A 24,832-nucleotide genomic window follows, 5' to 3' on the forward strand; every position below is an offset into this window, starting at 1 on the left:
CATATATATATATATATATACATATACATATATATGTATATATATACATACATATATATATGTATATATATATATACATATATATGTATATATGTATATGTATATATATATATATGTATATATATACATATATACATATATATGTATATATATACATACATATATATATATATGTATATATATACATACATATATATACATATACATATACATATATATGTATATATATACATACATATATATATATATATATGTATATATATATATATATACATATATATATATATGTATATATATACATATGTATATAGATATATGTATGTATACATATATGTATACATATATATACATATACATATATATATATATATATATATATATATATATATATATATATATATATATATGCATATATATATATATATGTATATATATGTATATACATATATGTATATGTATTATAAATGTATACATATATGTATATATATATATATATATATATATAGATACATATATACATATACATATATAAATATATATATATATATATATATATATGTATATGTATATATATATATATATGTATATGTATATATATATATATATATATGTATATATAATATATATATATATTATATACATATATACATATACATACATACATACATACATACATATATATATATATATATATATATATATATATATATATATCAATCCAAATTACAAAATTAGAAAGTTGGCGATGACACAATTTAACACAAATATTGCAAAATTGGCCCATATAAAAATACATGGGTTCTGAAGATTGACTCAGTGAGGTTTTGATACTCGGCATCCACTACCACTACTCAGTATCATCATGCCCTTGATAGATGTAGAAACTAGATCCATATAGATCACTTTCAAGTAGTCTTGAACTCAGTCTACACTTGTGAGATGGTAGACATTGTACAACTTGGCAAACATTGAATAACTTGGTTACCATGAAGTAGCTCGGTCAGCACTGGATTTGCACCACCTGAACTGCAAACTCAATAGATACTGCAATGCTTGGTAAACATCGGCTTTGCATCACATGAACTACAACCTCGATAGCCACTAATAAACTTGGTATACACTAAAATACATAGTTTGAACTGCTAGACTTCTCACTGACTGAATCTACTTGGTAACCACTAAGATGAGTCCAAAAGTGTCAGTAGCAATTGGTGGCTACTGAGTTACATGGCAAACACTGTCGATAGTTCAATGAGCTTGGTAGTTTTATAGAATTTTAATAAGTGTGTGTCACTAATAACAAACTTGACTGATATTTCAACACACCTACACCACCTTTATTTTGTTTTAGTTCTTCTAAGATCTTAGGGGTATCAAAGAAAAACATATAAATGCCAAACTTCATTTCATGAAACAAGATTTGAGATCTACGATCATCTAATTTCAAAATAGTGAATTTTTCTTTCTCTTGTAGTTCCATCTTCCCTTTTTTGTCTCCAACTTATATAGTGACACTAGAACAATTTAATTAGATTTCCTCCCTCCATGTCCTTGTAAAAACTTCTACTCAAGAGCATTACATAGCTTGTAGTGATGTCCGTTACTAAAATAGTAAGTTTCATTCTCTCAGAGGGGTAAGTACCAAGGACAACTTGAGCATCTTTAATCTATCCTACCAATGACACTTCTTTGGCATCCATTGAGTAGCATCTACCAAATGTTTTAGTCAATGGATGGCTTAAAGATTTGGTTATAGAGGTGGGCATTACATTGTCTAAATGTCCTAAATCTATAGTTTAGTTACTCAATCTATTCCAATTGATGAACAAAGAAATATAAAAAGGATATGGTTTCTCATTTGGACATATGGCTAAAATAATAGATTCTTCTTCTTGAAACAATATAGGAATTGCAAAGTCTTCATCATTCAAAGGAGCTCCACTAGTGCTAGCTTTATTATGATGTTCAACATTGGGATTAACATTAACATGACATGCATCTTTATTACTAAAATGTTCAACTAATCTTTGCAATTGATCAAGATGATACATCAAGTAATCTGATGGAGATATCTGAATTCTTCCCTCGTTACAATATTGTACTATGTCAAAGGAATTAGCAAACTTACCTTTGTGCTCCTTTTTTAAAGATGAAGTTATTATGCTACTATATTTATTAGCTTTGTTTGATGATTTATTATTGTTCTTGATAGAGACTAAATTATTGTTTTGCTTTCTATTCTTCTGACCTCTAGTCATCATTGTCAAATGTGGTCCTTCTAGAGTAGCAAAATAGTCACCTTCTATTTTTGAATTTGATTCATACTCAAAGAAAAAAAAATTAGAGTCACCACAAAGAGTATGAACATACTCACTTTTAGGATATTCAATTGTTTTTTCTTTGTTATCTACCATATGTCTATATCTTATAATGTCAGGACAAGTGTCTCTATCATGATCTGCTCTTAAGTGAAAAGCACACATATCTTGTCTTTTTGGAGCAGGTCCAATTGCTAATCTCTATTGAATAAGTGGTATTTGCAATGATTTACCTGCATTTGGATTTCTCTAACCTTCCTGATGAGGTTTGATGAAAAGGATGAGTAAGCCTATTGATTATCTTCTTTAATGAGATGAGCTCACTAGGCAATTTTTGAAGCATGGCTTCTATATTATTAGAAGTACTAGCTATATTGCTCATGTTTCTAGATTGAAGCTCTCTTGTCCACTTACTAGAGGCTATTATGTCATTCTCCAATGCTAATGTTTGAGCAGTTTGTAAGATGACTCCATTGGCTCTTCTAATCTAGTATTCAAGATCAAGTGGCATGGAGCTAATGTAAAAGGTTTTCTCATTATCATCAGTAGGTGTACTTACAATAGGAATTATTTTTAGAATTTTACTAAATTTTGCATATCTCATAGAAATTAAGGGTTTTATTTTTATTTGTGCCAATTGTAATAACAAGGTTTGTCTATCTTTTGTGCTTTTGTATCATTGCTCATACCTTTGTTTCATGGTTCTCCAACTTGCGATGCATCCTACATATAGGTCTTAAAAAAAAATTGTAGCTTGTTACACTAGTGTGTGTAAAAACATTCTAGCACCCACATCCTCATATTGAGGATTTACTACACCACAAGCCTTACAAAAAGTACTCAAGTGTTATTCTGCAAAAGTGGAGCCATATTCATTAAATCTTGGAAAGTTCTTCCTTGATGCTCTTGGTAGATCATTATTATCCTCAAGGGCAAGAGTAAAAATAGCATTCCCCCATGGTTGTACCATAACTTTTGGTACAATATTTTGATTTTTCTAAAAAGTAACAAAAAGTGGAATTGTTGCACCAATCAATAACAAAGCATCAAAAGTAAGAGGAATGAAATTCCTAGCAAAAGGTGCAGAAGATGATTGACTTCTTTGTATTGTATTAGGAGGAACAAATGTAAGAAAAAGAGTATCTTGAGGTTGTTTATTTATAGATTCCATTGCATGTTATCTTCTTCTTCTACAAAGATCTTTTAAGATAGGGAAATTAGTTTTTCTTAAGCTCTTCGTATATGTGGTCAATCTTTCCTTTCTCCTTAGCACTCCTAGTATATTTGGGATCCAAAATGTATCAAATTCTTTATAATAATGGTGTTTTGAAAAAACTTACCATTTCTCAACTTTGAATTTTTTCTTCTTCTTCAGTAGGTTGAGGTTGTAAACTAGTATCAAGTTCTTATGGTAACACCTAAATACCACAAGTGATTTGTTGCAACTCAAATACATATTTAGAGTATAAGATGATTATGAAGAGGGATTCTTCAGAACTTTCATTTCAATTATCCCTAGTAGAGTCACAAAAAACTATTGGTTAATAGTTTGTTCTCCTATTAGGTTTTATAGTCTTGACTATTTGATACCCAATGCTTAGAGAGACAAAAGGATGTCCACCAACAAATGGGTCAGTGTATGTACTCTATCACCACCCTCTAAATTGACTAGGTATACCTCCCTATAATTTACAATGATATACAATGAATATGTTTTTATGAGATTAGAAGTTTTGATATTATAATCTCTTAACCTAAGAGTAGTAAAGGGTAATCAAATTGTTTGGAGGTACAAACAATTTAGGTGAGATGTATATGAATAAGCTATAATACTCAATGGAATTATTGCAGTATATTATCTTGTTATTCTCTAACTTCTAATTCTATTCTAAATACATTTTCCCATCTATATGCAAAAGTTGGAAAGAAAGAATTATACATATGAAGGCATGTGGAATTTCTTTATCTATTAGCCTTGACTGAAATGGAATTCAACAAGTATCCAATAAATTCACATACATTATCCTTCAATTTCCAATGAATTATCTAACATGTATGAAACTATTAAGAGAAGAAATAGGATTATCTATGAAATAAGAAATAAAATTATTAAACTACAAATATTAAAATGAAGTAGAATCCACCTAATTATTTATAGGGTCATACATAATTTTCTTTCAGCTCTAAGTGAAAAAATATAGAATGCATGGACCAAAAAACATGAAAAGAAAATACTATAAATGGAATTATAGAACCATTCACTCTTAAGTTTCCTAAACTTTCAAATGATATTAAATTTATAAGTTTTTGTTCTCTCCCAATTTTAGTAGAAAAACAATCACAAATAGAAAATAAAATGAGAATAAACTATGGCATTATCCAATAAAATAGCCAAGTGTCATCTTCTCCATTGATGATTTTGAATCAGTGATATTCCTAAAAACACTCCATAACCTTTCACCTTTTGACAATCTTTAGAAAACCCTATAATAATACTATTTTCTTCATCTTCTATTATTTCTCATGAAATACACGTATTTTATATTCCAATGTTCACATGGGAATTTAAATTTCCATCATTGATCTCAAAATCTCTAATCAAGATTAAATCATGAGAATCTTGTTCTATCTTCCTTTTATATTTCCTTAGTGGGGCCTCTATGTACACATTTCTTCCTATCACTTTGTCACTAAAATTAGTGACTGAGGAACTTTTTATAATGACAAAGTGACATGTGTAGATCTTTTCCAATCTAATTATAATAATAAAAGGTGCAAGTCTCTTTGTTTTGCAGCGTGGGTCTCTCTTTCCAACTATATACCTCGTGGCACTCATGTGGTAGTACTTTATTGGCCAAAAGATCTGACATTAACTTTGTTGGCTATGTTTCATGAAAAATGATGGTCCACCTGACATTTTTCATTCTCTCATTATGTCCCTATGACTAATTTTTTTGCATATCTCCATACCAACATAGTAAGAAGTGTTGATCTACTTTAATCAGACGACTAAGAACATGCACAATCTGTAGTCTTCATTTAAACTATTTCACTTGTCAACTAGCTAATAAGGTGCATTTTTTTTTTCATTTGACTTTTCTCCATCATGTAGTTTATTATTATCACATTTGAGTTGTTGATTTTATTTTTGAAAGAGTCATACCACCTTTGACTTGATTCCTTCACTATTTCTTCATTTTCAAGCATTCATTCTGTATTGAATTCAACTAAACTTGATTCTAAACTATTCTCACAATCTAAGTATCAATCTTTAACTTTAGTCTTCAGTGTTCTCTTCTATACTCTCTCTCTCTCTCTCTCTCTCTCTCTATATATATATATATATATATATATATATATATATATAACCTAGCAAAAAATTAAAGTATAGCTCATATGATTTCTGCACCAGGTTATTTGAAAGGGAGGCTAAGAAGAAAGGCTATCCTATGGGAAATCTATACCTAGATTTGATACATTAACACTAGACTCAACTTCAAACCCTCAATAAGAATGATATGAATAAAACTTGAGTACCAATAATATCCTTGGAAATCACTATGAGATGAGAGAGACCCTCTCAGAGTAGGGTATGAGCTAGGGATTTTCTTTTCTAGCTAGCGAAGAAGGTCCTTTTGATTGTGTTCCTTCAACATCTAGCACCATGCCTTCCATAAAAATGAAAGTAGGAGAAAAAAATATTTAGGTGATGGTGGAAAGTGGTGACACTAATAGTCAAGAATTTTCCATTACAAAATTTTGGATATTGGATGAGAAGAATATTGTGTTTTCCTGAAAAATAGTTAGGAATCTTCCATTAACAATATTTTTGGTTGTCATTGAATTGGTTCTTGGGATCATTCGGTTTAATTGGTTTTTAATCTTGTTGATATTTTCTTGTGTAAATAGAATTCTAAGCTCTAGTTCATATTCAATGGACTAGATAGAGTTAGTTCCAATAAATGGACTCTATTTTGAAACCCTATAGTTGAAATTTTATCATCCTCACTGGTATTTGATATCAAAAGATGGATTTTTTCTATTTTTATTCTCTTTTCACAAGTGATCTCTATCATAGCCCAACTAGGAGCAAAAAGTTTCAGTGGCTTAAATATGTAGTAGAAAATTGGACTAGGAAATCTAAAGACATGGATATGTAAAGGGGGTACATACTTACATTTGGTAAAGAATAGAGGATTAGTTGATTCTATTTTATTTGATTTCAACTTAAAAGGTTGAATGAAACCTTATTTTCCTTGTAAAGCAATTGAATTAGCATTGTGACCTCAAGGAAGAATAATGTGTACTTTGAATTAATAGTTCATCTCTATAGAGTACAGGGAAAATGACTTGAATCCTCCTAAGAGTATAGGGTTTTTTGATAGTAAGAAAGTATAAGTGTTAATAGAAGTGTCCTAGAGAAGAGTTCAATGTATCTCATTAAAGTGCCTCCGTATCACATGCTGGTTGAGAAACTCAAACAATGAATCAATGTTTGTCTTCCCCAGTTCTAAGGATGACACAAGTGGTGAAAAAGTTTAGTGGGCTAAAGTTACAAATAGAAATCTTGTGGATAGAGAAAATCCTTGTATTGTATGTGGGAAAACCAAGTATGTCACCTCCTTCCATTTTTTTAATAAGTGTATGTTTATAGAACTAGAAAGAATAGAACTAAGAAAGAGAAAGGAAAGAAATTAGCAACAAAATACCTTTCTCATGGCTTGGAGAATAAAATTCCTAAGTCCTACACTATTGTAAGAGGCTCTCTCCAATCTCACTGTGATTTCCAAGGGGATTATATACATAGATCCCAAGTGTATCCTAACTCTCACCATGCAAAATTGGGTCATCAATATTCAACTAATAGTATACATATAGTAAATGTGGTGTGTATAATTGTTTAGTATTTTGAAATATAATTTATAAATATTTAACTAATAGTATACATATTGTAAAAGTGGTGTGTATAATTGTTTAGTATTTTGAAATATAATTTCCATTAGATTAGTGAGATTTAGATTAAATGGAGAACTATGTTCATAGATGAATCGAGGTGATGCTGGAAAGTGGTCACACTAATAGTCGAGAATCTTCCATTAAGAACTTTTGGATAGCGGATGAGAAAAATATTCAGTTTTCCTGAAAAATAGTTTGGAATTTTCCACTTAGAACTTTTTTGTTTGTAGTTGGATTGGTCCTTGTGATCATTTTCTTTAGTTGGTTTTTCTCATTGAAACTTATTTTTGTGACATAAAGTATCCATATTAGAGGGACATAAAGTAGTCTAGGATATTCCTTGATGTTATAGAGGTAATCACTAATTTGACCTTTCCTTCTCAACTTAAGCTACTAGAGGAGAAGATACTCAATTCATGGGTTGCAAATAAGATAAGGCATGGGACTTACATAGAGAACATGATGAAATAAAACAATATCCTTGATGATGAGACTATTTGGGTCTCTGAAAGTAATTTCATTTATTTTTCTATTGAACTTGAACTTTTGTCAATGTGTGTCACTGGGAAAGTTGGGAAAAGCATGTGATAAGGTGGTCAAAATTTTCCATGTAAGCTAAACTTGGGCATAGTATGGAATTTTTTTCAAAATTGCATAAAATATAGGCATCTTTCATAGGTTTTAAGGTATCATTATTCACTAGTAGAGGGAAAGTTTGAAAGAGAAACACAAAATTTTCAAAATGTTATCATGACAACATTTGAGCAAGAACATGAATTTCACTCAATATCAATTATGGTTCAACTTAAAGTAATGAAATCTAAGGGAGTACATATTTGATGCCTTTCATGTCATTGTACATAGGTTGGGTGAAGTTTATAACTTAGAAGAACATTAATGAAATCAAATTTTTTTGGTAAACTTATTGTGCAGTCTCAATGCAACTTGTCCACTTCATGCCAAACAGATTGAACATGAAAATTTTCCATTATAGATAGTGAGTCTAGTATATTTTATACTTTTATGTGCTTTGGTATTGAATCTTGATAGTATTTTTTGTGTAAATTAAATTTCAATCTCTACTGCCTATTCAATAGACTAGACATAGAACTGGGTCCAATAGATAGGCTCTACTTTAAAACCCCATAGTGGGAGTTTCATTATCCTCGGAGGTATGAAAGTAGACTATGTGTGCATTCTTCTCTCTTTTGTTGTAAGTCGAGAGATAGTTTTTTTTTCCCCTATTTTAAAACTCTTTTTCTAGGTCAACTCTATCCTAGCACAACTAGGAGTTATCAGTGGGTTAAACTTGTAGGAGAAAATGGGGATAGAAAATCAAATGACATCAATATGTGTAAGGGGTACATAGTTAGATTTGGTAACTTAGAATGGAATATTAGTTGAGTCCATTTGATTAGATTTCAGCTTCAAAGGTTGAATGCAATCTTATTTTCCTCATAAAGTAATTGAATTAGTATTTGGGTATTGAATAGATAGTATGAGATCATGTACCACTAAAATATTGAAGAGAATCCAAAATGGTATAAGTAATGGAAGTTTGTTTATAAGTTTTTTAGAACTTTTTCAAACAAGAACTTGAAATCTCAATTAGGAGTCCTAATTGTAACCTACTAGGGTTTGTAGGCCTAAAAGGAAGGAATCTTGAAATTGATAGAAAATTGACTACAAGATTAGACAAATTATAGAGTTTTGTGGTTGTAATGGTTTTCTTAGAAGCCCTAGGCTTTTACAAGGTGATTTTGAAAGAGCTAGGAAGTTGTTTGATGAGCTTAGCCTTATGAAATCAATGAAGGACAATATGTACATTGAATTAATAGTTCATGTCTCTAAGAGAGTAGGTGGAAAATGACTTGAATCCTCCTAAGGGTGTAGGGTTTATGGATAGTAAGAAGTCCTAAGTGTTAATGGAAGTGTCCTAGAGAAGAGTTCAAATTAGCTCATTCAAGCACCTCCCTATCACTTTCTGGCTAAGAAATTAAAACAAAAAATGTATTTTTTATTTCTTTCTTTTAGAGATGACACAAGTGCCGAGAAAGGTAAGTGGTGTAAATTTCTTGATATAAATATTAACTCTAGAGAAAATTCTTCTAGTGTATTTGGGAATTTTTTTTATGTCCCCTCCTTCCCTTTTTTATGAAAGGCATGGTGTCAGAAATGGAAAAATCACAACTGTGAAAGAGAAAAGTAAGAAAATGACTAAAGAAGACCTCCCTCATGGGTTGGGGAAGAAAATTCCTAAGGCCTACCCTACTTTGAGCGGCTCTCTCTCATCTCACCATGATTTCCAAGGAGATTATATACATGGATCCCAAGTGTAGCCTAAATCTTGCCATGCAAAACAAGATTAGGAAGATTTAACTAATAGTATACATATAGTAGGAATAGTGTGTATATATGTTTGGTTTTTTCATATGGGTGTTCCATGATATTAGAGAAATTTAGATTAAATGGAGAGCTCCGAATAAAAAAATTGAAGTGATGGTGGATTGTATTGACACTAATAGTTAGGAATCTTCCATTACAAACTTTTAGAAAGAGGATGAGAAAAATATTGTGTTTGCCTAAATCATTATGATTATGGAAGCCTAGCTAATTGTTTTATTTTAGTCTATTTTTGCGTGGTTGGGTTTTTTTTTTTTTGTCATTATGTTGCAACTTCTATTGTTTATATTTTGGAAAAAAAAAATTGATTGTACTTGGACTGGTCCTTGTGATTGTTTGGTTGAAAGTTGGTTGTTCTCATTGAAAATTATTATTTTGACCACTTGTTAAATAGTTTTAGATCCCTTTAGTTAGAGTGGGGTTGTCATTGTACCAAAATATTGATTTGTTAATGCCCTATAAAACCACTCAAATTATAGTATATAGGAGGCAGTTAAGCCCTTATCATGAATCATGAGGGGAGTGTTGAAATTTTTTTCAATAATCTCCCCCTTAGCTTTACCTGAGAGTCTAAGGATTCAAACCTATGACCATGCTCTAATACCACTTGTTAAAGTGGGGTGTTCATTGCACCAAAATACTGATCTATTAATGCATGATACAACTACTCAAGTTATAGTACACAACAAGTGGTTAAGTACTTATCACTTAGTTAAGTTGACATGGTTTTGTCTGACAATTAGTTTGGTTTTAGTCTCTTTGGTGCCTGAGTTGTGATCCACCTTGGTCAAGAGGATGAAATGGAGGAGAGAAATTTGAAGGGCTAGTAGCGAAGTCTTGGGAAAAATGGAGATTGCTTGTTGGGCTTGTGGCCACAAATTTAGATCATCCTTGGAGGTTTCTACCAAAGTGTGGATCTAGACTAGCTAGAATTGGGATTAGTGGTTCAATCTTGACGAATCTTTTAGAACTGCTATTATAATTGCTGTTGTATTAGGCCATAATATTGAAGGCCTTACAACTGAGCATATTACAAGTAAATAGTTAATTTATGAATAAAGTTTTGAGAATCGGTATCAAATTGTGTATCTTTTCTTATGTTTCCTTTCTGTGGTTATTTTTTGGGTGCTGGGACATCTCCTTTGGGGATTCTCCTACCTTGTACGACATCATAAATTTCCAAAGCCTTCAAAACTTATGTTTTACCTTAATAAAAAAACATGCATAGATTAAGATATGATTTTGTGTAAGTTTCTACTATTGATATGTTAGTTTCTAAATTTCAATAGTAAGTTTTATGTGTCCAATGTGTTAATTATTTAATTTTAATAGAATAACAACAACCAATCAAACCATGTATTTTATTTAATTTAAAAAAATGGATAGATAAGAAAAGGTTGTGATTAATACAACATAAAAGATTCAACCATAAAAGATAGAATTTATCTAATAAAATTGTAATGATTAATACACAACATTTCTAATATGAATGTACTATTAGAAAAATCAAATAGTATCCAAGGAGACATTTATTGAATGATCCGAAGATTTTTTTAAACATTTCTAAATATTGAATTGAACAACATTGTAACTGTATGTTTTTTATTAAGATTAAAACAGGTCTTTTATAGGTAACCCAAAACCCAACTGTATTACAGAAATAAAATAGTGTAGTTTTGAGCTCGCATTGTTATTATACGTTACTATATGTTAGCATTATAATGAAACATGTTGATATTTCTAGAATGGATAATATTTATTCTTCTTTGTACTGAATAGGCCAGAATTAGGCTAGATAGTAACATGGATATTAGTTATGAAACATAAGGATATTACATGCTACACAAGATACTTATTTATTTAGGTTAAGGTAAAGCCTTGTTATCGGGAGCGAGAGATGAGATCCCTCTGGCTAGGTGGACCAGTAAATACTGGTGTAGTTATGCAGGCTTTTATAGAGTCTCACACGCCCATCCTTGAAGGCGGAAGATGTGGCTCCAGAACAATTGGTCCCTATGGGGAAAGCACTCCTCGTGTACCAAATGCGACAATTCTTGTTCCACAATTCCAAAGACCCATCATGCGGAAGGCCAGATAGAAATTATCTTAAGGCAGGGTAAAATGATGGCCTGTAATCCAGAGTATTCTGTCGTCTGCGTCCTCGCACTTTTCCCTCGCCCCGCTCGAAGACATGGAGAAGTTGCACTCGCTGCTCCACCGCGTCAACCTAATCACCACTTCCTTCGCCATCAGATTCACGTACTTGGTGAACAACCGCCCAGCGTTGTATTTGATATCTGGATGAAATATATCCGCACTAATTTCTCCACTCCCATGTTTTCTCATGCCTTGCAGAGCACTGTAAACAATGTTTCTATCCTTGTCGTTGAGAACACCATTTTTCCTCTAAAGTGTGACGGTCAGACATCTACAGACAGAAGCACTAAGGAGAACCAGGCCAAATGCCAAGGTAGTCCAACGAGAATCCCTTTCTTACTTGTAGTTGTGTGTGCTACCATCTATTGTCTTTACTTTATTTATAGGGAGAGGGTCAAAGGCAAGTATGTCTTTCTACCATCGAAATCAATTTATGCCTCTTTGCAACCACGGTGGATGTAGAGTCACCAGCACCAAGCTAATATTTCTTATTATACAACTTTTAATATTAATGCAAAAAGAGTGGGTTTAATTATAGAGGAAACATCATAGTTAAGCTCACTCAAGCAGGAGCAGTACTGGGATGGGTGACCTGTTAGGAAGTCCAGGTGCTTCACCTCTATGAGCATTACTTAGATCCAATGAGTGCTAAGTATTTCATTTATTCTCATGAGAGATGGATTCACATTGAATCACTACTCATGATATATGGGTCAATGTGTTTGACTCAAAAACTACATAGTTAAATCTTGATAGCAATATCATAATTCTTTTCATCAATTGTTTAATTTTAGGGGCTCCCATTCTTTTGACACTAGGATCATAAAATCTGTGAAACATATGTTCTCCTTAAATTGTAAGGGTTTTGAATTATTGATATTATTGGTGTATTAAAAGATGTAAAAAATCAAGCCATGCAGTTGTTCATTTGCAACTAAGAACTTGAAAATGACTTATTCATTGTTTCTTTATTTTTTATGTATTAAGAAGAATCTAGAAGTGGGGCTGACCCAGAAATAGATCAGGATGGGAGAGAGCCTATAGTCAAATAGGGCTATAATCAACCTATGCCTATTATAAACATCAAGAATGTTTTAACAACTAGCAAAAAATCCATGCTCATCTTACTAACAATATTAACATAAACACACATGCAACTAAGAAGTATGAACAAAAAATGGTAGCATAAGATACAAGTGTTGGTATATAACCAATAGTAAGCTAACTTAAACAAAATTTCCTTGTACGGCACAAGGCTAGCTCTTATCTTTATCATTTGGATCCTCCTTAGCTGGTTCATCCTCCTTCTCCTTAACATTTTTGTTCAATAGGGTCTTGATCTCATCATCCACCAAAAAGTTGTAGAGGGAGTGGGTGATTTCACTTTCTGTTCCCACTTCCTTCTCCTATTTGTTCTTCTATAGGAAGTACAAAGTGGTTCCCACCAAATGTGTAACCTTTGTAGTAATCTTAGCAAGAGTCCCAAATTTCTAGTATGGGGACTCATAATTTTCAGTTAGCTAGATAGACTTCTCGAGCCTATCCATCCTCATTTTTCTTTTATTCTATCTCTGGTTGTGACTCCCCATCTTCCCCCCACCCTTAGAATCCTCCTTTATTAGGGAGGTAATATTCTCGACCAAGATCTTGTCTACGGTTGAATTACCTTCCATGGTATCTGAAACATGTTAATGGCTAGGAATATCTTTACTCTTAGAGAAAGGGTGGATCAATTTTATCCTCCTCTTCCTAGGAGGTCCCATTTTTGTCTCAGTGGATTCCAAGCTCACCTTTTCTTCTAGGGGTGGGGGAGTTACTAAGTTTCTCCTTTTTTAGCCTCTTTCTAGACCTCCTAGAAATATTATTGGTCTACCCAGTATCAGTATCAAAAACAATCAAGCTAATGGCCTTTCTAATGGTAGGTGAGTTTTTGGTAGCTCTTTTGGAAGAAAACCATTGGCTTGAGTCATTGGAGGCTTATAGGGTCACAGTAGCAAGGGTATTAACCAAAAGAAGTGGGTTAAAGGCAAGATGAAATTTGTAGAGTTTGAACATGAAGGCTTCATTCAAGATATATATGTTTTTCCTTTCTTTCCTCTTTTACCACACATTAAAGACACTATCCTCCATAGAATTAAAAATATAGTGTAGATACAAGACTAAGTCCATGTTCCTAAAGCGATTTAAGATGGGGAAATGGTAATAATAAAACACACAAAACTAGTCCTCAAGCATAATGTTGTGCATGATGGTGTAGCATACAATGTCCCAAGACTTAGGTAGGTCCTCATGAGAGAAGACACCACTCATATGTGTAGGTTCCTCCTTAGGGTGTAATTTTCATAGACTTATTTCATTGGAGACTTTAGGGTGTTTACGAAAACTTTTGCCCTTGAGAGACAAGCCAACCACCTTCACAATGAGCTCCTCATTCACTTCAAAGGCCACCACTTTAGGGTGTAATTATAGGGAGACATGTTTTTCATACCCTTCAATGCACTCCATTAATGGCAAAAGCCCTCCTCGTAAATAGACCCACGCCAGCTAACTATCGTTGATGCAGGCTTAAATTTCATTCGCTCTTTATCTATTATCTTCTCTTAGAAGTTTCTCATTTCTTTAAATTTGCATGGCTTTTGGTTCTTCTAGATATTAGCATCTTTGCAACTTATAATTACCTTTCATCTATTACAGGCAAATGAATCGAGCAATCACATTCCTTGTTATCCAATTGCATAAGTTAAGATCAAGTATGTCTTGAATTTCAAATAAAATAGAGAAAATATTAATTTGCAAAGAAAAAATACATTTTCAAAATTTAACTCATTTTCACTGGGTTAAGGTTTTGCATATTACGTTGGATAAATTGGAAATGGCTACAATAGTTGCACCTTTCTTATTTCTCATTTGGGTGGTATTTGAAGTTCCTAAAAATTAATCAAGCTCATTTCTTCTCCTCTAAGAAGGAGAGCTAAAAGGAAAATTGGTTGGTCCATAAAAATGGTATCAAAGTATGCCCAACATACAAGAGATGCAAGTTACATGAAATATTTTAAGAGATAAATGTGTGTAAAGTTACATATTTTTATTTCACTATACATGTCCAAGATTGATTAACATAAATAGAATATTTTCCCAAAGACTTATTTTACAAAGAAATCCAACTACAGGCTCCTAGAATTGATGTACTATTTCAAATGCAAACAATTTGCTTTTTAATTTAATCCATTTAATTTGAAGGCAAAGAAATTATTTTTATTGAGCTATAAATGTTTTTATATTTTTCCGTTATATAGAATGCTTCTTTTACTCTGAATTAGGAAGGTCAACTACAAAAGATGACAATTTCCTGGGAGAGTATAGTGAATTCATATGTTCTATTTTATAAAAATAAAGTTTAAAAAAGTTTTCTACTAAAATTGTAAATTTATAAAGATTTGAAGCTAGACTGATGCAATGTAAATATACAACCTTTCATTTTCTCTCATGGTCAAATACATATTCAAAATATAGAATAAGATTGTATAGGAGAGGTCTAACATTAATTTGATTAAACTAGTGATACATGCATAGGCAACTATTGTAATGAACTATTTTAAAATTTCTTTCTTCTATGTCAATGTTGTACACAATGCTACAATGATTTAGTATCATATATAATTTAAAAATATAAATCTTATTGAAAATTGTTACAATTTTTAGCCTTTAATCTACACCTAACATTTGACATTTAGAATTTATCATTCAAGCTTTCTAATTCATATGCAAAATCCAAAAAAGTCTTCAAAATCTTAGGCAAGAACTTCACTACTTTGTAACCTTACTTTACTTAGATTCATAGCAATAAGTACATTGTAAACTATAGAAAAAATTGTATAGTAAAACTTAATTTTTTTAGTAATATATTTTTTAAACATATTTTAATATTATTTACAATCTATAAATGATACTTTACAATTCTACATAATTCTAAAGATCAATTGAGGAAGTGATTTCATTATTTCTTCTAATGATGAAAATATAAAGGACCAAGAGCTCTTACATGAACTCCCGTATAGATCATGGTGTTTCAAAATTGGTGACCTCTATTCAATGAAGTTTTTAACCAATATTGATTGAAATTAATTCCAATACAAGTTGAATATTATGGGAAGGGTTCATCATAAGTATTGTTAAAACATTTTAAGCTCTGGTTCCTATCCAATAAATACACTCTAGTTTGAAACCCCATAGTGGGAATTTTATGACACTAGGTGGTAAGAAAGCATATTATGAGTACATTCTTCTCTCTTTTGTTGGATTTCAAAAGATTTTTTCTTCTATTTTTATAAACTTTTCCTAAGTTAGCTTAACCATATCCCAACTAGGAGAAAAGAGTTATTAGTGGCTTACACTTGTACGAGAAAATTGGATTAGAAAATCCAATGACATGGAGATGTGAAGGGGTTATAGACTAAGCTTTGGTAAAGAATGGAGGATTAGTTTAGTCCATTTTGTTGAATTTCAAATTGAAAGGTTAAATGCAATCTTATTTTCCTTGTAAAGTAACTGAATTTGCATTTTGGTGTTGCATAGACAATCTAAGACATGGTACCACTAAAATGCCCAAGAAAATTGAAAAAGGGTATATGTCATGGAATTTAATTTGTAAATTTATTTAGAACAGTTTTAAATTAGACCCTAAAATCCCCATTAGGAGTCATAATTGTAACTAACTAGGTTTTTTAGGCCTTAAAAATAAGGAATCTTGAAATTGATTAAAAAATAACTCCAAGAATAAACAAATTAGAGAATTTTGTGATTGTAATGGTTTGTTTAGAAGCCGTAGGCTGCTACAAGGTTTTTGTGAAAGAGGTAGGAAGCTGGTAGATGAGCTTAACCTTATGAGCTCAAGGAGGGACAATGTGCACATTGAATTAATAATTTATCTCTAACAAAGTAGGGAGAAAATGACTTGAATCATCATAAGGGTGTAAGGTTTGTGGATACTAACTAGTCCAAAGTGTTAATAGAAGTGACCTAAAGAAGAGTTCAAAGTATCTCATTAAAGTGTCTCCCTATCATTTTCTTGTTAAGAAAATAAAACAATAAATATATGTGTGTCTTCCCCACTTCTGAGGATGATACAAGTGGTGAGAAAGGTAATTTGCTAAAGTTCTTGATAGAAACATTGTGCCTAGAGAAAACACTTCTAATGTATTTGGGAAAGTAAACTATGTCCCCTCCTTCCCTTTTCGAAGGATATTATATACATGGATCCCAAGTATAGCCTAACTCTTAGCATACAAACCTAGATCATGAATATTTAACTAATAGTATACATACACTAAAAATGGTTTGTATATTTTTTAAAGTATTTTCAAATGGGTGTTCCATGACATAGTGAGATTTAGATTAAATAGAGAGCTATAAAGACAAAATTGAGTTGATGGTGGAAAGTGGTGTCACTAATAGTTAGGAATATTCCATTAAGAACTTTTGGATACTGGATAAGAAAAATATTGTGTTTGACTAAAAAATTGTCAGGAATCTTCCATTAAGAACTTTTTTGGGAAGGGTTTTCCATAAGTATTGTTAAAAAAAGTTAAAACTTGTGAGAAGAATTAGAAACTAAAAATGTTAAAATCATAGAAAATTAGAAATTAGGAAGATTAAAATCATAGATTTTAAAAAAATAAACCTCGTGAGCAATTGTAAAATTCATGTATAAGTGTACTGATTTTTTAAAACAAGTTTAATAGTTCACTATTTTCTAAGATTAAAAATCAAAATAGAGCTATTTTTTTCTTAAGGTGACAAAACCACTATATATATATATATTCAAAAAATGCAAACTTTGATAGATTCTATCCTTACAAACCCCCAAAAAGTAAATAGAAGCATGCACATCCATTCAGACCAAATTTTTAGGGTTTATGAAGCCCTAAGGGGCGGAGATGGGTGGAGAAATCTAGTCAGATAGGCAAATCATAAGTTAATACTTCCAATTTTTTTGCTCCTTTGGTGAATTTATAGTTTGCAAAGGAGGCCTATTTCCTAACCCAATGCCCTTTGCAGCATCCTCACCTTTATTCTGGCAAAATTTGGAACAATGCATCGATTATGTTTCAATCTACATCCAGCCTAGACAAGAAAATTTTTATTTTTAACTCCATGGAATATGCCAACCAGAATATGAATTCTTTCTATCTGAGGTAAAAGGGTTTTTCTTTCCATCTGTATGTAGATTCTATTCCCTAGTAGAAGATCACCCCTCAATTGCACTCTGCTTCTAGATATGTCCCTTGGCATCGCAGTGAGCCTTTATCTGATCAATCACATTTGATGCACTTTAAGAATATTTATCATTCAGTTCTAGGAAATGAAGACATAGTTCTTATCATTAGCAATAAAGATAGTAAAGAATGCTAGCAAGAATGTCAAGAGGTTAGATTATTTTCCTTTTGGCATGGCCCCAAAGCAAAGATGTAAAATTTGATTTACTGGGTGGAGGAATTCTGTGGTTTCCTAGCAAGTATTACACACTATTCTAAAAAATTAATCTTTATTCATTACTGTGATGAATGTGTGAAAAATTAGCTTCTTAGGGTTTCTAATTTATGTTCAAGTGTTATGCATTAAAATTCTTTGATTGGATTCCTAATAGTAGAGAGGATAATCTAGACATTACTATTCCATCTTGGTTTGTCATCAATTCAATCCCTCTAGAACTAAATCAAATAGGTATTTTAAATAGAATTGGCAGATCATTAGTTGAGTTGATTGGTTTGGATGTGTCTTTCGAAAGATGTAACAACATTAAACTACTTATTAGATGCAAAGCTACCATTACAAATTTGAAACCTTTAAAACTAATCACAAATAGATCAACATATAGCTTAAATTTTCAAAAATGAGGGAAATATCTTAGAAATAATTAGGCTTGATGATGAAAGGAAGCTTTCTTTCAATATGTTACCTAGATCTTCAGATCTCAACAAATTGCTTCCTACAATCAGAAAAAGGCATTTCAACATACTGCAGGAAGAATTTGAATTGGAGGGAGATATTTAAAAAGATTCAGTAGATACTATTAAGGAAGAAACAAGAAAGGGAAATTATCAATTAGGCCAAAAGAGTGGAAAACAGTAGGACAAACATAATATATATCCAAAGAATAAAAACATGAGTAATCAATCACTAGAAATGAGTAAGGGTAATTTGTTTTAGTGGAGAGAACTTAGTTAGAGTAATAATATTTGATCTATAGGAATGTCTCCTAAAGAAAATAATAGGCTGAGATTACAGAGTATTATTGTTGATAATAGGAATTAGAGAAAGAAAGAAACTATAAGGGTAGAAAGACAACCAAAAAAGACAATAGCACCAAAATTGGAAGGGAATAAGACATCTAACAATACTCCAAGGAGCATATATGATATGGAACAAGCACTTTTATTTGAAGTCACATCAAGGAATGGGAGCAATAATACTGAAAACAATTCAAAACATCAAGGGGTAGAAGCATCTTAGGAAAATTTAACTACAGATAAAGAGACACCAAAGTGGCTAACTAAATTTTGGTAGACTCCCTCTCCAAAGAGAGACTATTCAAAAACCAATGGTAGAATAAATGGATCAGAAATGTGCAAATCAATAGATATTCCTATTGATGCCTTTTAGGATTTTTTGAACCAAAAGGTGGATATGAAGGAAGTGGTAGAAATAAATTTGTTTAAAAAGGAGTAGATAGACTACATAGAGGAGCTTTCATAAGAATTAAGTTGGGTATTTGATTTTAATAATGAAGATAGTGATAATATGGCCTAGAAGGAAGAAATTTTATAGAAAGTCTTATACCGGGGAGGAGACAATTAAACTTTCACAAATCTTAGAAGAGATTTGTTAGCATTTGAAGAAGAAGATAAGTTAACCGAGAATTCACCAATATTCAAGAGTAGCTACGAAGATGAAGGACAAACAAATGAGGTCCGTCACTTCCTAACAGAGAAAGTGGTTCAAGAGCTAGAAACAAATGAAAAGGAAAATGAGGAGAGTAACAAAACTGAAATTGTTAAAAGGGCATCGGAAAATTTGGATCAGTTGGGTATAAAAAAGAATCTATGAGTTAAATTTCATAATTATGGCAAGATGACAACAAAAAGAGTTAGAAAATTTCTTAAAGAACTAAGAGAACCAAATGGCAAAGCTTGGGAATAGCAAAAGATAAGTCAACTTTTTAGTAAAGGGCAAGGGAAGAACCTTCTCATAGAACCATGAAGATAACTACATGGAACATTCAAGGTCTTAATGCCCCTAACAAGAAAAGAATCTTAAAAAAAAATCTTAATAAGTTTGAATCAAATATAATATTATTACAAGAAACCAAGTTAGACAAATCAGAAGGAATTAACTTAAGTAAAAAACTAGGTAATTGGTGTTGTAGCATGCATGTACTGTAGGTGCACCTAGAGGTTTAGGGTTGATATGGAATAATAGAAAAATCTCATTAGATATATTAACATCTAAATATAATTGGCTTAGTGGTCTAGTTCATAGTATGAAGTCTAATGTCAGATTTATTCTTTTTAATATTTATGGACCTGTCAGTAATCTAGAGAAAAAAATATTTTGTAATGATATCAGCCAGTATATGGAAAATTTTCAAAACATTCCAATAAAGCTAAGAGGAGACTTCAACACTATATTAGATCTGAATGAGAAAATTAGGGGTATACAGTAGATCTCTCAATCCATGAATAATTTCAAAGAATGGTATGAAGGTCATAATTTAATTGATATTCCTTGTAGTAATGGGATTCACACATGGAATAACAAATGAAAGGATTTTGTGTATATAGCTGAAAGATTAGAAAGGTTTCTTATCAAAGGTGATTTAGAAGTTTTTAATCTAAATATCTAGTCTTCAATTCTTCTAATTGCTAGCTCTGATCATTTCCATGTCAGATTGGAGCTAATTGAACCCCACAAACCCATTAGAAATTCATTCAAATGCAAAAAATTTGGTTTTTGGATTCAAGGTTTTTAGAAAACATTAAAGAATGCTGGTCTCAAGGGGATTTTGAAGGATAAAAAATGTTTATCTTTGTTTCTAAAATGAAGTTTCTCAAACAAAACATCCTTAGATGGAACAATGAACATTTTAAAAATATATTCAAAGAAAAACTAGAAATTGAAGATAGATTAAAAGAATTGAATCTAGCAATTATAAAACATGGAATGAACAATGATAGCTATAAGTTAGAAAAAGAATTTTTGGATGAACAATAAGATATTCTGACCAAGGAAGAAATGTTTTGGAGACAATTTTTTTGAGAAAGGTGGCTAGAGGAAGGAGACTGGAACACTAGATATTTTCATAACTCAACTCTCTATAATAGAGCTAAAAGTAAGATACCAAGGATCAAAAATCAGGATGGGATAGAAATAGATAAACCTACTAAAATTGTAGAGATTTTTGTAAACTATTTCCAGAATATATTAAGTAATTTGAAAGGGTTAAACAAATTAGAGCAAGATGAATCACTTAAAGTAATACATAAATTGGTTTCTCCAGAAGACAACAAAGCTTTAAATAAACCAATATCACTAGAAGAAGTAAGGAAGGTAGTTTTTAACATGAATGTAGAGAAATCTCATGGCACAGATGGATTCTAGGCTTTCTTTTTTTTAAAAAAAACTTCAGAAATTATAGGTAAAGATCTATGGGAGGCAACTGAAACCTCAAGAAAGTGTGGTTCGTTAATAACAAAAATTTATCATTCCTTTCTTACACTAATTCCTAAGAAGCTAAAGCCTAAAAATCCAAGTGATTTTAGGCCTTTTTCTTTATGCAATACCATTTATAAAAAAAATTCAAAAATATTAGTAAATAGACTTAACTTAATCCTACCCAAAATCATTTCCAAAGAAAAAATTGGCTTCATGCCAAGAATATGTTAGAAGTTCTTTTAGAATAGCTAGCAGGGGGGTGCATCAGTTATTCAAGGTCCAAATGTACAATTCAAACTTTTCATCAAGTAGAGTGTGCCCATCTAATTATTCATTCATCCAAGCTTTAACTTTCCTATTCAACAAGTTACTATAAATCAACATGCAAGCATAACACATGAAAAATATCAACACATAACATGGTGATTTACGTAGAAACCCAATTTGGGAAAAACCACTAGTAACATGCTACTCAATTTTCACTCTTTTGAAGTGATGCCTTGTGAAAGGCCTGCCTTATTAAAGGCTACACTATTAAATGTGACCTGGTTAAAGGATTTAACCACCCTGTTAGAAGTGGGCCTAGTTAGAGGATTTTAGAACATTCACTTAGAATGCCACTCTGTTAAAAGATTTACAAATGGCTATTAAACCAACCTAACTCTATAGGATTTTCATTTACCCTAAATAATGCAATTGCTAGAGAGTAACAATAAGGGGTTTTGACCTGATTACAAAATACAACTTAACTTGCAGATTTCAGATCACTCTTCAACTCATAACATTGCCTGACTTTCAGTCTCTACAACTTTGACAGCTTGTCTTCCTTTCAAGCTTAGTTTCCTTGAGTCTCCATGCTCAATGTACCAATGCAATCCTCTCTTTCTAACCACTTATCAAAGTAGAGTCTCTGTGCTCTATTCTTGCTTCTTCTAGATGTCTTCTTCTTAACATCATTTCAACTACTTCACAATTAGGGACTCCAACAACTCTTTCTTCTTGGTCTGTGACTCCTTAAATAGAAATCTATAATTTATTTTCCCACTTTATTCTTCCCTCCTTTAATTTAAATTTGTATGGATTAGGTAGGATTCATTGAATCTACCCCATATTTCGTTTCTTCTAGAAACATCATGAAGAGTCCTCTTGAATTCACTCAAAAATGGTTTGCATAGAATTCTATGCTACTAGCTCATTATCCTTGTCCTCCAACTAATTCACAAAATTTAAGGTAACAACTTTGTCAACTTTGATTTGGTGAATCTTTGACATTTCCAATAATGCAGCAGCTCGACACTATTGAAATGCTAGTGCTTGGCACATACTATGTTACTCGACATCAATTGTGTTTTACTAATGCTCATCACCTATTATTTTACTCGACACTTATTACTTTGCTAGGCACTTGAACACACTCAACACCTGAAGTTCATTTGGCACAAATTAGAACATTAAATAACATCAAAATAATTTAGTATAAACATCAAAGATAATTAACATGCCCATCTTATTGGGGCTTGAAACAAAATAAAAACTTAGAAGTAGACAAAAAAGGAACATGGTGATGTCTCCATTTAGATCCATATTAGTTTTGATTTGATTTATTTTTCCACCATATAAAATAGAAAAATAATGAGAAAATATTATTCCACAAAATGTAACAATATAACTATATTAAATATCTTAATACACAATTTGACTTTATTTTATTTTATGTTCATTTCTTTCAAACTCCTTTAAAAAATTAGCAAAAATAAATTGAATTAACAGAAAGAGATCATTTATTTCTAATCTTTACTATGTCTTAATATTCATATGATACTTTATATAAACAATTATGTTTATCTTGTTATCTTTTAAAATATTTTTTATTTTAAAATTATAACAAATACATTTACAATGTTTATAATACACCATAAGAACTCAACATATTCAAGAAGAGAGAAAATTGATTTTTTATATTTATATATTGAAAAATGTTTTATATTTTATTTTAGATTTCATTTTATTTTAATGATTTTTTTATGGTATTTTAAATTATTTACAACATGCTATTTTATATTTTAGTATTTTTTAAAAAATATCTTCCTTATTACAATCATTATAATATATTAATATAGATATAAGAATATGTACACAATTTTTTTATTGAAACGTCTATATAGGTGTAAGAGAGCTTAATTTTTTTATATATAACATATAAATACAATTTTAATAACAATAAATTTATTATAAAGCATACATATTTAAATATATTATATTTTTGAAAACATATATCTTAATATGCTCCATTAATTTTTTCTACTTTTCACTATTGCTCTATGGTGTTTGACAATAAACTTGTACATATAGCATATAGTTACCAATTGAAATAATAATAATAAATTATGAAACATGCACATTAAAATATTTCATAGTTATGAATGCTTGTTTTTTTGGTATGAATAATATTATAATTTACTAAAATGTAAAGTATTATTCTTTTAGATAAAATTACTATTTCGAAGGAGGAGAAATCTACAATTTTGCGACAAAACAGAGGCATTGGGACCTTTAATTTTCTTAAAAGATCATTGTCAATGTAGAGGGATAATTTCCAATAATTTTGAATAGTTATATGCATACAAACTGATGGTTTTGGTTATAGATCTATCTTGGACTCAAACTTGATCATGGATTGCAAGAGGACAGAAAGCTCTATTTTAGGTTAACTATGATTAAATTTTAAAGAAAATCAAGAAAATAAATAGAAAATCAAGAAAATAAATAGAATAGAATAAGAATTGTTACCTTTCTCAAGAAATCAACTTGTATGTATTTCTATTTTGCACAACTAACTACAACAGTTTCCTACACCTTTCTAATGTATTATGAAATTTTCGACTAATCTTTGCAACAATAGTTACAACCCAACATTCTAAAGTAGATAATTAATGAAAAATTAATTTTGAGCATATGTAGATCCCTAATGATAGAATAGATTCATTTTGAATCTGACGCTATCAAAGAGATACAAATAAATTTCAATTAGACATTCAAAACTTTATTAAAAAAAAATAGGAACATGTAAATTTTTTGTAAAACTACCACTTAGGGGCATAATCGTGGAAGTAAGATGCAACCATCATTCTTATTCCACATTTCTCAATATAAGAAGATGTAGATGTAAATTACTAGTTCTTTGATCTAATTAACACAATAAAATAGAATAGAGGTGCTTAAATTTAAATCACCAACAAAAGAACAAGGAGTCTTTTTACGAATCCATTATTCTAAACCAACTGTAA

This window comes from Cupressus sempervirens, chromosome 10 (assembly GCF_028749045.1).
Source record: "Cupressus sempervirens isolate cs-2001-9-10 chromosome 10, ASM2874904v1, whole genome shotgun sequence".
Taxonomy (NCBI): Eukaryota; Viridiplantae; Streptophyta; class Pinopsida; order Cupressales; family Cupressaceae; genus Cupressus; species Cupressus sempervirens.